Source organism: Molossus molossus, unplaced genomic scaffold (genome assembly GCF_014108415.1).
Source record: "Molossus molossus isolate mMolMol1 unplaced genomic scaffold, mMolMol1.p scaffold_m16_p_2, whole genome shotgun sequence".
NCBI lineage: Eukaryota > Metazoa > Chordata > Mammalia > Chiroptera > Molossidae > Molossus > Molossus molossus.
The window spans coordinates 89,080,266-89,098,173 of record NW_023425355.1 but is presented as its reverse complement, the minus strand read 5'-3'; positions in this window follow the sequence as shown (position 1 = coordinate 89,098,173).

Below are 17,908 nucleotides of genomic sequence, written 5' to 3'. Positions count from 1 at the left end.
TCACCACAATCAGTCTAGTTAACATCCATCACCATACATAGTTATACATATTTTTCTTATGAAGAGATCTTTTAAGATTTACTCTCTTACCAACTTTCATATATGCAATACAGTATTATGAACTATTATCACCATGAGGTACATTATAGCCCCATGACTTATTTATTGTATAATTGGAAGTTTGTATTATTTTGACCATCCCTCCATCTCCCACCTTTGGCAACCAATCTGTTCTCTGTATCTATGAGCTTGCTTTTTTTTTGTTAGTGTTTATTTTTTTAAATAATTTATTTTATTTTATTTATTTATTATTAATTTATTTTTGTTAAAGATGTTTCTCCTTTTTCCCCTATTGACACACCCAGTACTGTCCCCCACCCCCAGCATTATTGTCTATGTCCTTGTTTACGCATACATACATATAAGTACTGTGGTTTATCTATTCCCTCACCCCACATGCACCTCCTCAGAGGTTTGTCACTCTACACCACCCTTCTATGTCCCTGGGTCTATTTTGTTCCTCAGCTTGTTTTATTCATTATATTCCACAAATAAGTGAGATCATGTGATACTTGTCTTTCTCTGACTGGCTTATTACGCTTAGGATACTACTCTCCAGGTCCCTCCATGTCATCTCAAAAGATAAGAGATCTTTCTTTCTTACGACTGCATAGTATTCCACGGTGTATATGTACCACAGCTTTTTTATCCATGCATCTATTGATGGACACTTGGGCTGTTTCCAGATCTTGGTGTTTCAGGCTTCTTAGGATGTATTCCTAGAAGTGGGATCATTGGGTCAAATGGAAGTTCAATTTTTAAGTTTTTGAGGTAACACCAAGTCTTCCATAGTGGCTGCACCAGTCTGCATTCCCACCAGCAGTGTACCAGAGTCCCTTTTTTGCCACACCCTGGTCAGCACTTATTGTTTGATGATTTGTTGATGGCAGCCATTCTGACAGATGTGAGGTGATACTTCATTGTTGTTTTAATTTGCATCTCTCTGATGATTAGTGACGTTGAGCATTTTTTCATATGTCTCTTGCTCATTTGTATGTCCTGTTTGGAGAGGTGTTTCTTTAGGTCCTCTGCCCATTTTTTAATTGAGTTCATTGTCTTCCTTTTGTTGAGTTGTATGAGTACTCTATATATTTTGGAAATTAGCTCTTTATTTGATGTATCATTGACAATTATGCTCTTCCATACAGTGGGTTCCCTTTCCATTTTGATGGTTGTCTCTTTTACTGTGCAGAGCTTTTTAGTTTGATGTAGTCGCATGTGTTCATTTTTTTCCTTTGTTTCTATTGCCTTTGGCATTATATCAGTGAAAATTCTGCTGCGTGTGATGTCTGAAAGTTTGTTGCCTACATTATCTTCTAGGATTTTTATGGATTAACGAGTCAATTTAAGTCTTTTATCCATTTTGAGTTTATTCTTGTGTATGGTGTAAGTTGGTGGTCTAACTTAATTTTTTTGCATGTAGCTGTCCAATTTTTCCAACACCATTTATTGAAGAGGCTGTCTTGCCTCCACTGTATGCTCTTGCCACCTTTGTCAAATATTAATTGAGCATATTGCCTTGGGTCCATTTCTGGGTTCTCTGTTCTGTTCCACTGGTCTATATGCCTGTTCTTGTGCCAGTACCAGGCTGTTTTGATTACAGTGGCTTTGTAGTATAACCTGATATCCAATATTGTGACCTCTCCTACTTTGTTCTTCTTTTTCAAGATTGCTGTAGCATTTCAGGGTCTTTTTTGGTTCCATATAAACTTTCGGAGTATTTGTTCTAGTTCTGTGAGATATGTCATAGGTATTTTGATGGGGATTACATTGAATTTATACATTGCTTTGGGTAGTATGGACATTTTAATGATGTTAATTCTTCCAATCTATGAATAAAGTGTATGCTTTCACTTTTTTATATCTTCCTCGATTTCTTTTCAATGATCTGTAGTTTTCTGCAAATAGGTCCATTACTTCTTTAAGTTTATTCCTAGGTATCTTAATTCTTTTGCAGCAATGGCAAATGGGATTGGTTTTTTAGTTTCTCTTTCATTGAGTTTGTTGTAGGTGTACAAAATGCAGTCAATTTCTTGACGTTAATTTTGTATCCTACTATTCTGCCAAACTCATTTATTAAATCTAGTAAGTTTTTGATGTAGTCTTTAGGGTTTTCTATGTACAGTATCATGTCATCTGCAAATAATGACAGTTTCACTTTCTCCTTTCCAATTTGGATTTCTTTTATTTTTTAAAATGTCTAATAGCTGTGGCTAAGACTTCCAGTACTGTGTTAAATAAGATTGGTGAGAGTGGGCATCCCTGTCTTGTTCCTGTTCTTAAGGGAAATGCTTTTAGTTTTTACCCACTGAGTAGGATGTTGGCTGTAGGTTTTTCATATATGGCTTTTATTATATCAAGATATGACATCTTTATTCCCACATTGCTGAGTGTTTTTATAAGAAATGGGTGCTGGATATTGTTGAATGTGTTTTTAGCATATATTGATAATGATCATATGGTTTTAATCTTTCATTTTGTTTATGTGGTGCATCACATTTATTGATTTGTGGATATTGTACTGTCTCTGCATCTTTTGGCCATGATGAATAATTTTTTAATGTATTGCTGGATTCCAATTTGCTAATATTTTGTTAAGGATTTTGTCATCTGTGTTCATCAAGGATATTGGCCTGTAGTTTTCTTTCTTTGTAGTGTATTTATCTGGTTTTGGAATTAGAATTATGTTGGCCTCATGAAATGAGTTTGGAGGTCTTCCGTCTTCTGGGATTTTGGGGAATAATATGAGCTGAATGACTGTTAGATCTTCTTTGAATGTTCAGTAAAACTCCCCCGCGAAGCCGTGTTCACTTGAGAAGAATGTATATTATGCAGCTTTGGGGTGAAATGTTCTGTAAATATCAATTAAGTCCAGTTGACCTAGTTGGTCATTTAAGGACTCTGTGTCCCTGTTAATTTTTAGTCTAGAAGATTTATCCAGTGGTGTCAGTGGGGTGTTAAAGTCACCCACTGTGGTTGTATTGCTATTAATCTTTCCTGAGAAGTCCTCCAGAAGTTTTAAACATATTTTGGTGCTCCAGTGTTTGGTGCTTATATGTTAACCAGGGTTATATCTTTTTGTTCGATTATTCCTTTTAATATTAGGTAGTGACCTTCTTTGTCTCTTATTATGACCCTTGTTTTGAAGTCTATCTTATCAGATATGAGTATTGTTACACCAGCTTGTTTTTCATTTCCATTTGCCTGGAAAATTTTTTTCCATCCCTTCGCTTTCATCCTGTGTGAGTCTCTTGTTGTGAGGTGGGTCTCTTGTAGACAGCATATGTATGGGTTTGATTGGGGCATTTAAGCCATTTACATGTAAGGTTACTATTTTTTTATTTTAAGTTATATATTTTTTTTTAATTTATTTTTTTATTAATTAATTTTTGTTACACATGTTTCTCCTTTTCCCTCCACTGATTCCTCCCTCCCCCTCCCTACATGCCCTGTCCCCAGGTTGTTGTCCATGTCCACTGTTCATGCATACATGCATATAAGTTCTGTGGTTAACCCCCTCTTCTGGGGATTGTCAGTCTGTACCCCACTTCCACGTCTCTGGGACTACCCCATTTCTCTGACTGTTATGTTCATTATATTCCACAAATAACTGAGATCATTTGATACTTGTCTTTTGTCTGTTTCACTTAGGATGTTACTTTCCAGGTCCCTCCATGTAGTCTCAAAGGATAAGAGATCTTTCTTTCTTACAGCTGCGTAGTACTCCATTGTGTATATGTACCACTGCTTTTTTATCCACTCGTCTACTGATGGACACTTGGGCTATTTCCAATCTTAGCTATTGTAAACAGTGCTCCTACAAACATGGGGCTACATATATTCTTTCTGATTGGTGTTTCAGGCTTCTTAGGGTATATTCCTAGAAGTGGGATCACTGGGTCAAATGGAAGTTCAATTTTTAATTTTTTGAGGTAAAACCATATTGTTTTGCATAGGGGCTGCACCAGGCTGCATTCCCAACAGCAGTGTACTAGAGTTCCCTTTTCTCCACACCCTTGCCAACACTTGTTGTTTGATGATTTGTTGACGGAGGCCATTCAGACAGGTATGAGGTGAAAACTCATCGTTGTTTTAATTTGCATCTCTCTGATGATTAGTGATGATGAGAATTTATTCATATGTCTCTTGGCCATTTGTATGTCCTGTTTGGAGAGGTGTCTATTTAGTTCCTCTGCCCATTTTTAAATTGGGTTCTTTGTCTTCCTTTTGTTGAGTTGTATGAGCACTCTATATATATTGGAAATTAACCCCTTATCTGATATATCATTGGCAATTATGCTCTGCCATACAGTGGGTATCCTTTCCGTTTTGATGATTGTATCTTTTGCTGTGCAGAAGCTTTTGAGTTTGATGTAGTTCCATGTGTTCATTTTCTCCTTTGTTTCTATTGCCTTAAGTGATGTATCAGTGAAAATTCTGCTGCGTACGATGTCTGAAATTATGTTGCCTACAGTTTCTTCTAGGATTTTTATGGATTCATGAGTCACATTTAAGTCTTTTATCCATTTTGAGTTTATTCTTGTGTAGGGTGTAAGTTGATGGTCTAGTTTCATTTTTCCGCATGTAGCTGTCCAGTTTTCTCAACACCATTTATTAAAGAGGCTGTCCTTACTCCACTATATGCTCTTGCCAACTTTGTCAAATATTAATTGAGCATATTGCCTTGGGTCCATTTCTGGGGTCTCTGTTCTGTTCCACTGGTCTACATGCCTGTTCTTGTGCCAGTACCAGGCTGTTTTGATTACAGTGGCTTTGTAGTATAACCTGAAATCTGGTAATGTGATCCCTCCAACTTTGTTCTTCTTTTTGAAGATTGCTATGGCTATTTGAGGACTTTTTTGGTTTCCTATAAACTTTTGAAGTATTTGTTCTAATTCTGTGAATTATGCCGTTGGTATTTTGATGGGATTGCATTGAATCTATAGATTGCTTTGGGTAGTATGGACATTTTTTTTTTAAATACTCACTTGAGGACATTTTTTAATTTTTGATTTTTCAGATAGAGCGGGAGGAAGAGAGAGAGAGAGAGAGAGAGAGAGAGAGAGAGAGAGAGATCAACCTGAAAGGGACACATCAAGTGGCTGCCATCCACACAACCCAACCAGGGCCGGGGACAAACTGCAACCGAGGTACATGCCTTTTCCAACCAGGGCCAGGGACAAACTGCAACCGAGGTACATGCCCTTCCCAACCAGGGCCGGGGACAAACTGCAACCGAGGTACATGCCCTTAGCGGGAACCGAACCCGGGTATCTCTGGACCACAGGCTGATGCTCTAACCACTGAGCAAAACCGGCCAAGGCTGTAAGGACATTTTAATGATGTTAATTCTTCCAACCCATGAACAGGGTATGTGCTTCCACTTTTTTATATCTTCCTCTATTTCTTTTTTCAATGACCTTAATTTTCTACGAATAGGGCCTTTATTCCTTTGGTTAAGTTCATTCCTAATTATCTTAATTTTTTTGCCGCAATGGTAAATGGGACTGTTTTCTTAGTGTTTCTTTCTGTGAGTTCATCATTACTGTATAAGAATGCCATCAATTTCTTGATGTTAATTTTGTATCCTGCTACTTTGCCAAATATATTTCTTAAGTCTAGTAGATTTTTGATGGAGTCTTTGTGGTTTTCTACGTATAGTATCATGTCATCTGAGAATAATGAGAGTTTCTCTTCCTCCCTTCCAATTTGGATCGCTTTTATTTTTTCTTCCAGTCTGATTGCTGTGGCTAAGACTTCCAGTACTATATTAAATAAGGGTGGCGAAAATGGACATCCCTGTCTTGTTCTCGTTCTTAAGGGAAATGTTTTTAGTTTTTGCCCATTGAGTATGTTGGCTGTAGGTTTCTCATATATGGCCTTTATTATGTCGAGATATGATCCCTCTATTCCCACATTGCTGAGCGTTTTAATCAGAAATTAATGCTGGATTTTTTCTGCATCTATTGATTTAATCATGTGGTTTATATTCTTCATTTTGTTTATGTGGTGTATCACGTTTATTGATTTGGGAATATTGTACCAGCCTAGCATCCCTGGGACGAATCCCATTTGGTCATGGTGAATAATTTTTTTGATTTGTTGCTGGATCCGATTTGCTAATATTTTGTTCAGGGTTTTGGTGTCTATGTTCATCAGAGATATTGGCCTGTAGTTTTCTTTCCCTGTAGTGTCTTTTTCTGGTTTTGGAAATAGAATTATGCTGTCTTCATAAAACTAGTTTGGAAATCCTTCTTCTTGAATTTTTTGAAATAGTTTGAGGAAAATGGGTGTTCTTCTTTGAATGTTCGGTAAATCTCCCCCGGGAAGCCATCTGGGCCTGGGCTTTTGTTTGCTGGGAGAGTCTTGATTACATCTTCAATTTCATCTGTTGTTATTGGTCTGTTCAAGTTTTCTATCTCTTCCTGGTCCAGTTTTGGGAGACTATGTGTTTCTAGAATTTGTCCATTTTGCTTTGATTGTCGAATTTTTTCTCATAGAATTATTCATAGTAGTTGTTAACGATCTTTTGTATTTCTGTGGTGTCAGTTTTTACTTCTCTTTCATTTCTGATTTAGTGTATTTGGGTTCTCTCTCTTTGTTTCTTGGTGAGTCTAGCTAAGGGTCCATCAATCTTGTTAATTTTTTCAAGAAACTAGCTCTATGTTTCATTGATTTTTTGAATTGTTTTTTTTGGACTCTATGTCGTTTATTTCTGCTCTGATCTTTACTATTTCCTTCCTTCTACTTGCTCTGGGGGTTTGTTTTTGTTTGCTCTCTACTTCTTTAAGTTGTGAGGTTAGATAGTTTATTAGAGATTTTTTTTTCTTTGAGGTAGGCCTGTAGTGCTATGAACTTCCCTCTCAGACCTGCTTTTGCTGCATCCCATAGATTTTGTGTTGTTCTGTGTTCATTTTCATTGGTTTCTAAGAAGTTTTTAATTTCTTTCCTGATATCCTCGGTAACCCATTCATTGTTTTAACATGCTCTTTACACTCCATGTGTTCAAATGTCTTTGCATGTTCTTGTTGCAATTCATTTCTAGCTCCATGCCATTGTGATCTGAGAAGATGCTTGATATGATTTCAGTCTTCTTAAACTTGTAGAGACTTAGTTTGTGTCCTAACATGTGGTCTATCTTTGAGCATTTCCCATGTGCACTTGAGAAGAATGTGAATTCTGTAGTTTTGGGGTGTAATTCTCTGTAGAGATTTATTAAATCCATTTGGTCTAGTGCTTCATTTAGAGTCTCTATTTTCTTGCTAATTTTTTGTCTAGCGGCTCTATCCAGTGTTGTCAGCGGAGAGTAGAAGTCCCCTGTTATGATTGTATTGCTATAGATTTCTCCTTTGAAGTTCTCCAGAAGATTTTTAATACATTTTGGTGCTCCTGTATTGGGTGCATATATGTTTTTCAAGGTTATATCTTCCTGTTGGATACATCCTTTCAATATTATGCAGTGGCCTTTTTCTTTCGAGTTATGGCCTTCATTTTGAAATCTGTTTTATTAAATATGAGTATTACTACCTCAGCTCTTTTTCCCTTTCCATTTGCTTGGAAGATTTTTTTCTATCCCTTTACTTTCAACCTATGAGAGTTTTTTGTTGTGAGGTGTGTCTCTTGTAAACAACATATAGATGAGTCATGCTTTTTTATCCAATTAGCTACTTTGTGTCTTTTTATGGGAGCATTCAGTCCATTTACATTTAAGGTGATTATTGATATGTACTTATTTATTGCCATTTTTGTTTAGTGTGGTTTTGTTTTTCTTCCTGTTTCTCCTACTAATTACAGCAGTCCTTTTAACATTTCTTGCAGTGCTGATTTGGTGCTAATGTATTCCCTTAGCCTATTTTCGTCTGGGAAGCTCTGTAGTACACATTCTATTTTGAATTATAGCTTTGCTGGGGAGAGTAATCTTGGATTCAGATCCTTGTTTTTCATGACCTTGATTACCTCATGCCATTCCCTTCAGTCTTGTAGTGTTTCTGTGGAGAAGTCAGCTGAGAGTCTTATGGGGTTTCCTTTGTAGGTAACCTGTTGCTTATCTCTTACTGCATTTAGGATTCTCTCTTTGTCTTTAATTTTTGGCATTTTGATTACTATGTTTCTTGGTGTGGGCCTGTTTGGGTTCTTCTTACTTGGGGTTCTCTGTGCTTCCTGAACTTGAATGTCTTCTTCCTTCACCAAATTAGGAAGTTTTCTGTCACTATTTTTTTCAAATATATTTTCTAACCCTTGCTCATTTTCTTCTTCTTTGGGGATTCCTATGATGCGAATGTTATTACGTTTCCAGTTCTTCCACAGTTCTCTTTCTGCTTTTTAATTGTTTTTTCCTTTTGGTTTTTTGATTGGTAGATTTTTTTCTACCCTATCTTCTAATTCACTGATCTGTTCCTCAGCTTCCTCTACTCTGCTATTTAGACTTTCCAATGTGTTTTTTAATTCTGATATGTCATTCTTCATTTCTTATTGGTGGTTATTAATTTCCAACTGGTTGATTTTCAACATTTCTATGTCTTTACTCATGGTGCTCATGTCCTTACACATGCTGTTGAGCTTCCTCAAGATCATGGCTCTGAATTCTAGTTCTGTTAACTTGCTTAACTCAACCTCATTCATCTCATCTTCGGTAGAGGTCTCCTGTTCTTTCATTTGGCTTTTGTTTATGTGTTTCAGTATTTTGGCTATCAAAGTGGGCTTTGGAGTCTGCCAAATTTTCCCTGTAGATGTTGGTGTTCTACTGTTTGTGGCTCCCTCTCTTGGGTTTGGTTGAGGCAGGGAGGACATATTATAAACACCACTGTCAAGTCTTACTTTTCTGGTTAGAGTTGCTAGCCCAGGGAATGGTAGTTATCGTCTAACTTTTTGCCTGGAGGCTATTAGTAGAGGTCACCTGAAGAACCTTGGGTTCTGAGTTGCCTGAAAAACTCCCTTAGGTGCTCAGTGTAAGAGGATTTCCTGAGAGTGGGGCTGATGCTGGTTGTTATTGGGCCTCAATTAGCATTTCATTGGCAATGGGGTGGGGTTGAATCTTCGAGGAAGGGGCCGCCACCCCTCTCCAGGGCCCTGGGAAGGAGTAAGATGACCACAGTCCTGCGTGGCTGCAACTCAGCAAAATCTCTGAGCTCCCTTCAAATCCTTAGTGTCCCCACACAGTTCCAGTCCAGTTTGCCCTCCCTCTGCCAGAGTCTAAGGTGAGTGGCTGCTGCTAATTTAGCCTCTGTCCCGGCTCTGCACTGTGGAGCTGCTTGGGACTTTAACCCAAGGGTGCCACTTCCAGCTAAGGGTGCTTCTCCCAGCTAAGGCCATTGCTCCCAGGTGGCCGAGGCTGTGGCAACTCCCAGCTGAGGGTGTAGCCCATAGCCGAGGTCGCAGGTCGCAGCTGAGGTCACAGGTCCCTGTTGAGCCCGCCGGTCTTAGCCGAGGGCACAGCTCCCAGCTGAGGCCGCAGGTCCCAGCCGAGGCTGCAGGTCCCAGCCAAGGCCAAAGGTCCCCGCCAAGGGCACAGGTCCCAGCCAAGCCTGCATGTCCCAGCCAAGGCCGAAGGTCCCAGCTGAGGGCACAGATCCAAGAAGAGGCCGCAGGTCCCAACAGAGGATGCAGGTCCCAGCCGATGCTGAAGATCCCAGCCGAGGCCGCAGTTCCCAGCTGAGCCTGCAGGTCCCAGCCGAGGCCAAAGGTACCAGCTGTGGTTGCAGGTCCCAACCGAGGGCGCAGCTGCCAGCCGAGGCCACAGGCCCAGCTGAGACAGCTGCAGGTCCCAGCCCAGGCCTCTAAGGACTGTGGGCTCCCGGCCCCCTCTCGTGTCTTCGCAAGCCTACCAGGATTGAATCAGTGTCCCTGATTATGTGGTTCTCCAAGCAGCTTTTCGGTTGCTTTTTCCTGATGATTTGTCTTTATTTTCATTGTAATTCCAGTTTGGTCCTGGGAGATGGTCTGTGTAGCTTCCATTCACTCTGCCACCATTTTCCTAAATTTATTTTTTGATCTCCATGGTAACCCATTCATTGTTCAATAATATGCTATTTAGCCTCCATGTTTTCAAATGTCTTTGCATGTTCTTGTGCAATTGATTTCTAGTTTCATGCCACTGTGATCTGAGAAGATGCTTGATATGATTTCCATCTTCTTGAACTTGTAGAGACTTAGTTTGTGTCCAAACATGTGGTCCATCTTTGAGAACGTTCCATGTGCACTAGAGAAGAATGTGAATTCTGCGGTTTTCGGGTGTAATTCTCTGTAGATATCTATTAAATCCATTTGATCTAGCACTTTGTTTAGTGTCTGTGTTTCCTTGTTAATTTTTTGTCTAGAAGATCTATCCAGGGATGTCAGTGGGGTATTGAAGACCCCTGCTATGATTGTGTTGCTGTTGATTTTTCCTTTGAAGTCCTCCAAATGATTTTAATATATGTTGGTGCTCCTGTATTGGGTGCATATATGTTTACCAAGGTTATATCTTCCTGTTGGATAGATTCTTTCACTTTTATGTAGTGGCCTTCTTTGTCTCTAGTTTTGGCCTTCATTTTGAAATCTAATTTATCAGGTATGAGTATTGCTACCCCAGCTTTTTTTTTTTTTTTTTTTTTTTTTTGCTTTCTGTTTGCTTGAATGATTTTATTCCATCCCTTCCCTTTCAATCTATGTGAGTCTTTTGTTGTGAGGTGGGACTCTTGAAAACAACATATATGTGAGTCATGCTTTCTTATCCAGTCAGCTACTCTGTGTCTTATTATAGAAGCATTTAAACAATTCACATTTAAGGTGATAATTGATATGTACTTATTTATTGCCATTTTTGTTTAGTGTGGTTCTATTTTCCTATTTCTTCTACTAATTACAGCAGTCTTTTTAGCATAACTTGCAGTGTTGGTTTGGTGTTAATATATCCCCTTAGCCTTTTTATTTATTTTTTGTCTGATAAGCTCTTTATTTGACCTTCTATTTTGAATGATAGCCTTGCGGGATAGAGTAGTCTTGGATTCAGATTCTTCTTTTAATGACCTTGATTACTTTATGCCGCTCCCTTCTGGCCTGTAATGTGTCCATTGAGAAGTCAGCCTTATGTTTTATTTATTTTTGTAGGTAACCTGTTGCTTATCTCTTGCTGCCTTTTGGATTCTCTCTTTGTCTTTAATTTTATTTACTATGTGTCTTGGTGTGGGCCTGTTTGGGTTCTTTTTACTTGGGGCTCTCTGTGCTTCTTGAACTTGAATGCTTTCTTCCTTCACCAAGTTGGAACGTTTTCTGTTATTATTTCTTCAAATATATTCTCTAACCCTTGCCCATTTTCTTCCTGTTTGGAGAGTCCTATGATGCGAATGTTATTATGTTTCCAGTTGTCTCACAGTTCTCTTAAGCTATCTTCCTGTTTTTTAATTATTTTTTCCTTTTGGTTTTCTGATTTGTTGATTTTTTTCTACCCTGTCCTCCAATTCACTGATCTGGTCTTCAGCTTTCTCTACTCTGCCTGTTAGTCCTTTCAATGTGTTCTTAATTTCTGCTATGTCATTCTTCATTTCCACTTGGTTGGTTTTCAATGTTTCTATATTTTTACTGAAGGTGCTGATGTCCTTACTCATGCTATTGTGCTTCCTCAAGATCATTGCTCTGAACTCTACCTCTGATAATTTGCTTATCTGCATTTCATTTATTTCTTCTTCGATAGAGTTCTCTTGTTCTTTCATTTGGGATTTGTTTCTTTGTTTCACCATTTTGGCTATCGCAGTGGTTTTTAGAGCCTGCCAAATTTTCCCTGTGGGTGTTGGTGTTCTGCTGTTTGTGGCTCCCTCTATTGGGTTTAGATGGCCTGGTTGGGCCCACGTTAAACACCACTGTCAAATCTTACTTTCCTAGGTAGATTTGCAAGCCCAGGAAAGGTTCAGTTATCCTCTAGCTTTTTCCTGGTGGGTAGTAGTCTCAGTTACTCAGTGCCTTGGAAGGAAGACCTGGTATTCTGCATAAGAGGATTTCCAGAGGGTGGGATAGATGCTGTTTATTAATAATCCTCAATTTGCATTTCTTTGCTCAGAAAGGCTGAATCTCTGAAGGGAGGAGAGGTGCTGCTTTTTCCCACAGGTCTGGGAAGTAGTACAGTGACCACTGTCCTTTGTGAGCGAAACTCAGCAAAATCTCTGAGTGCCCTCCAAATCCTGGATGTTCCCACAGAGTACCTGCCCAGTCTGCCCTCCCTATGCCATAGCCCCTGGTTAGCAGCTGTAGCTATTTTAGCACTCTGTCCTGGCTCTCTGGGCTATGGAGAGTGCTTGGTGTTATTCCTCAAGGGTGCTCCTTACAGCTAAAACTTCTGCTGGCTGTCGGCTCCCTGATCACCACCCTCTCGAGCCTCTGCAGATTCCACTAGTGTCCCTGGTTATATGGCCCTGTCCTGCTGCTTTTCTGTTGCTTTTTTTTTCTGAGAATTTGTCTTTATGTTAGTTTTAATTTCCATTTGGTCCTGGGAGATCGTCTGTGTAGCTTCTATTCACTCTGCCTCCATTTTCACATCCTTTATGCCTATCTTGTGTGCAGCTGGGTTGCATAGGCCTTTCTGGTGTCCTTGCACACTGCAGGTCTTGCAGGTAACTGGATCTCACTGTCCCTTTAGGGACCTGGCTCAGGTCAGCACTTTATATTTTCTTTTTAGTAGCCTGTGTGACAAGTTGCATGATAATTTAGACAAGATCCATTCATAAATGATATTTGATGTGGGGCAAAATGCCTGGCTAATCTCAATTATATATTTTTGTTTAAAAAAATAAACAAAAACTCTCATACCTCTTTTTTCTATCTGACTTCTACACTCTACTCATATTTACCATGAGCTCACCTAGGTGGAGATCAAACTTTTAGAATAAACTCAGAAGCTGTAAGAGAAAGAAAGAAATTAGCCAGCACTTTGGCCCCTCAACAAAGTCCTGAAACCTCCTACCTGCAACAGCTGCTATATAACTAGAGGCCGGTGAAGCTCAAACAGAGCCATTACCATTGGAATGAAATGGCATGTCAGACAACTGTAAGTAGTGCCTCCCTCTTTCTTTGAGAATCCGAAAATAATTTTCAGATGGAAAGAGCATCAGTGGCCCTTTCATTTCAGTTGAGAAAACGAAAATCTAAGGATGGGAAATGACTTGCCCCAAATTCACTGGATCAGTGAAAGGATTAGGAAATTTGGAGTGCCTAATTCTCAGTCTAGTGTTTTCTTAACCATATTGTTTTAAATCTTGGTTCCATAACCCAATGATATGGAAAGTATACACCAAAGTCAGTTTGGCAAAACCCCCCATTTTGCTTTGCTGAATCACTTCACCATGACACCCCACCCACAGTCCCCCTTTGGGTGGCTGGCAGTAGGGTAGGATGGAAACAGCCATGCTTAAAACACCAACTGGTATTTTCTGAAGCTGATGCTTTCACAATCTGGCATATTAAAAGCTAAGCTATGTCCAGTCAGCATGACTCAGTGGGTTGAGCATTGTCTCATGCATCAAGAGGTCACCATTTTGGTTCCTAGTCAGGGCACATACCTGGATTTCAGGCTCAATCCCTGGTAGGGAATGCACAGGAAGCAACCAATAGATGTTTCTCTCATTGATGTTTCTATCTCTCCCCCTTTCCATTTCTTTCTATCTAAAAATCAATGAAAAATATATATAGTTTAAAAAACTAAGCCATGAGGAAAATAGAAATAAGATTCTCCATATAATTAATACAACTCATGCTTAAAAAATGAGAGAGATGGACTTCCGGCCAAGATGGCGGTGTAGGTTAATGCAGTATCGTGTCCTCCCACAACCACATCAAAGTTACAACTAAACTACAGAACAACCATCATTCAAAACTGCCTGAAATCAACCTGAATGGAAGTCCTACAACTACAAAATTAAAGCAGCAGCCACATTCAGACTGGTAGGAGGGGTGGAGGCACGAGGGGTGGAGGCGTGACAGGCTGGCCCCACACCCATGTGTGGGTGATACAAGTCAGGAAGACACCTCAGCAGGAAAGGTCCTCCCTGAGGACTGAGGGGTCCCCATCCAACACCAGGTGCCCCGCTCAGGGTTCCAGTGACAGGAAGAGATGTCCCCATAACTTCTGGCTGGATAAACCATCAGGAACTGAGACTCAGGGAAGCTGATGCGGCCAGAGCCCCAGGCAGCTCCTTAAAGGGCCTGCACATGGACTTATCGGACTCTCTCTCTCTAAGCTCAGAGGGGAGGCAGCTCGAGGGGCACCAGAGACATACAGGGAAGAACTGAGCTGTTTGGCACTGGAGCGAGGGCTGGAGAGGGGGCTTTTTCCGGGACAAACGTGTTGTAAGAGGCCTTTGTTCCTTTGGTGAGCCCTTCCCTGGGGCAGCAGACAACTGCCATACCTGGGACTCCAGCAACCTGGCTCACACCGGTAGCCTGGTGATTCCCTGAGGCCCCGCCCCACCCAACTTTCAGGCCCACCCAAGCTGTTGCCACTTGCTTAACCATAGGATTGGCCTGTCTTGGATCCTGATTCAGGTATTCCTAAATTCTCTCAAACGAGCAGCATCTGGTCTCAGCTAGCCCCATATCGCTTGTTAAGTAATACACAGAAACAAACACAGGGAGGCAGCCAAAATGAGGAGACAAAGAAACAGGTCCCAACTGAAAGAACAGAACAAAACCCCCAAAAAAGAACTAAGCGAAATGGAGATAAGCAACCTAACATATGCTGAGTTCAAAATACTGCTTATAAGGATGCTCAATGAACTTAGTGAGAACCTCAGTGAACTTAGTGAGGGCCTCAAGAGCATAAAAAAGGACCAGTCAGAAATGATGGATGCACAGTCAGAAATGAAGGAGGCATTAACTGAAATAAAGAATAATTTACACAGATTCAATATTAGAGTACGTAAATCCAAGAAGCAAACCATCGATTTGAAATATAAGGAAGCAAAAAAAAAAAAAAAAAAATGCCCAATGAGAACAACAAAAAGAAAAAAGAATCCAAAAAAATGAGGATAGTGTAAGGAGCCTCTGGGACAACTTCAAGCATGCCAACATTTGCATCTTGGGGGTGCCAGAAGGAGAAGAGTGAGAACAAGAAATCGAAAACCTGTTTGAAACAATAATGCAGAAAACTTTCCTAACTTGGTGAAGGAAACAGACATACAAGTCCAGGAAGCACAGAGAGTCCCAAACAAGATGAACCCCAAGAGGCCCACACCAAGACACATCATCATCAAAATGCAAAAGGTTCAAGACAAAGAGAGAATCTTAAAAGCAGCAAGAGAAAGGCAGCTAGTTACCTACAAGGGAGTTCCCATAAGGCTGTCAGCTGATTTCTCAAAAGAAACTTTGCAGGCCAGAAGGGTGTTGCAAGAAACATTCACAGTGATGAAAAGCAAGAACCTACAACCAAGATTACTTTATCCTACAAAGCTGTCATTTAGAATCGATGGCCATATAAAGAGTTTCCCAGACAAGAAAAAGTTAAAGGAGTTCATCACCACCAAACCATTATTATATGAAATGATGAAGGGTCATTTTGAAGAAAAAGATGAAATATATGAACAAACAAAATGGCAATGAATACATATCTATCAACAATGGCATCTACAAACAAAATGAACAAAAACATTCTCATAGATACAGAGAACATTTTGTTGGTGGCCAAATGGGAGGGGTGTTGGGGGAATGTGTGAAAAAGGTGAAAGGATTAAGAAGTATAAATTCATTGCTAGACTGACAAACCTCAAAGGGAAAGGGTTTGGGTGGTGGGAAGAAATAAACCAAAGAACTTATATGGATAACCAATGGACACATATAATAGTGTGGAAAAAGGCGGGAGGGGGGCGGGAGTGGGGTGTAGGGGGTCAATGGAGGAAAAATGAGGAACATTGCAATACATTCTACATTCAAAAATAAAGATTTAAAAATAAATGAATAAATAAAAAATGAGAGAGACGGAACTAAAAAAAATCCCATTTACCATCGCAGCAAAAAAATTAAGATACCTAGCAATAAACTTAACCAAAGAAATAAAGGAACTATTCGCAGAAAACTACAGGTCATTGAAAAAAGAAATAATGCAAGATATAAAAAAGTGGAAGCACAAACCTTGTTCATGATCGGAAGAATCAACATCATTAAAATGTCCATACTACCCAAAGCAATCTATAGATTCAATGAAATCCCCATCAAAATACCAATGACATACTTCACAGAACTAGAACATATACTCCAAAGTTTATATGGAACCAAAAAAGATTCCAAATAGCCACAGCAATCTTGAAAAAGAAGAACAAATTTGGAGGGATCACATTACCAGATTTCAGGTTATACTACAAAGCCACTGTAATCAAAACAGCCTGGTACTGGCACAAGAATAGGCACATAGACATGTGGAACAGGACAGAGAATGCAGAAATGGACCCAAGGCAATATGCTCAATTAATATTTGACAAAGGTGGCAAGAGCATACAGTGGAGTAAGGAGAACCTGTTTAATAAATGTTGTTGGGAAAATTGGACAGCTACATGCAAAAAAAAAAATGAAACTAGACCATCAACTTACACCATACAGAAGAATAAACTCAAAATGGATAAAAGACTTAAATGTGACTCATGAATCCATAGAATTCCTAGAAGAAAATGTAGGCAACGAAATTTCAGACATCATATGTAGCAGAATTTTCACTGATACATCACCTAAGGCAACAAAAACAAAGGAGAAAATGAACACATGGGACTACATCAAACTCAAAAGCTTCTGCACAGCAAAAGATACAATCATCAAAATGGAAAGGCTACCCACTGTATGGGAGAGCGTAATTGCCTATGAGATATCAGATAATGGGTTAACTTCCAATATGTAGAGAATGGTTATGCCACTCAACAAAAGGAAGACAGAGAACTCAATTACAAAATGGGCAGAGGAAATAAATAGACTCCTCTCCAAACAGGAAATACAAATGGCTAAGAGACATATAAAGAGATGCTGAACATACTAATCATCACAGAGATGCAAATTAAAACAACAATGTGGTGTCACCTGTCACGTGTCAGAATGGCCCCCATCAACAAATCATCGAACAAGTGTTGTTGAGGGTGTGGAGAAAAGGGGACTTTAGTAGGCTGCTGGTGGGAATGCAACTGGTGCAGCCACTATGCAAAACAATATGATGTTGCCTCGAAAAATTAAAAATTGAACTTCCATTTGACCCAGTGATCTCACTTCTAGGAATATACCCTAAGAAGCCTGAAACACCAATCAGAAAGAATATATGTCCCCCCATGTTCACAGAAGCACTATTTACAATGGCTAAGATCTGGAAACAGCCCAAGTGTCCATCAGTAGATGAATGGATAAAAAAGCCATGGTATATATACATAATGGAGTACTATGCAGCTGTAAGAAAGAAAGAGCTCTTATCCTTTGAGACGACATAGAGGGACCTGGAAAGTATCCTAAGTGAAACAAGCCAAGCAGAGAAAGACAAATATCACATGATCTCACTTATTTGTGGAATATAACGAACATAACAGTCTGAGGAACGGAGTAGTCCCAGAGACGTGAAAGTGGGGTACAGACTGACAATCCCCTGAAGAGGTGGTAGAGGGGAGAGATAAACCACAGAACTTATATGCATGTATGTATGAACAATGAACATGGACAACAAAGGTGGGGACAGGGTGTGGAGGGAGGGGGAGAGGGAATCAGTGATTGAAAGAGGGAAATTATCTGTAACAAAAGTAAATTAAATAAAGAAATAAAGAAATATATAAGTAAATAAATAAATAAAACGAGAGAGATGGAAACTCTGGCTTCTTTATAATGTTGGGTGTGATGTTCTTTTTTCCCCTTTAAAAATGCA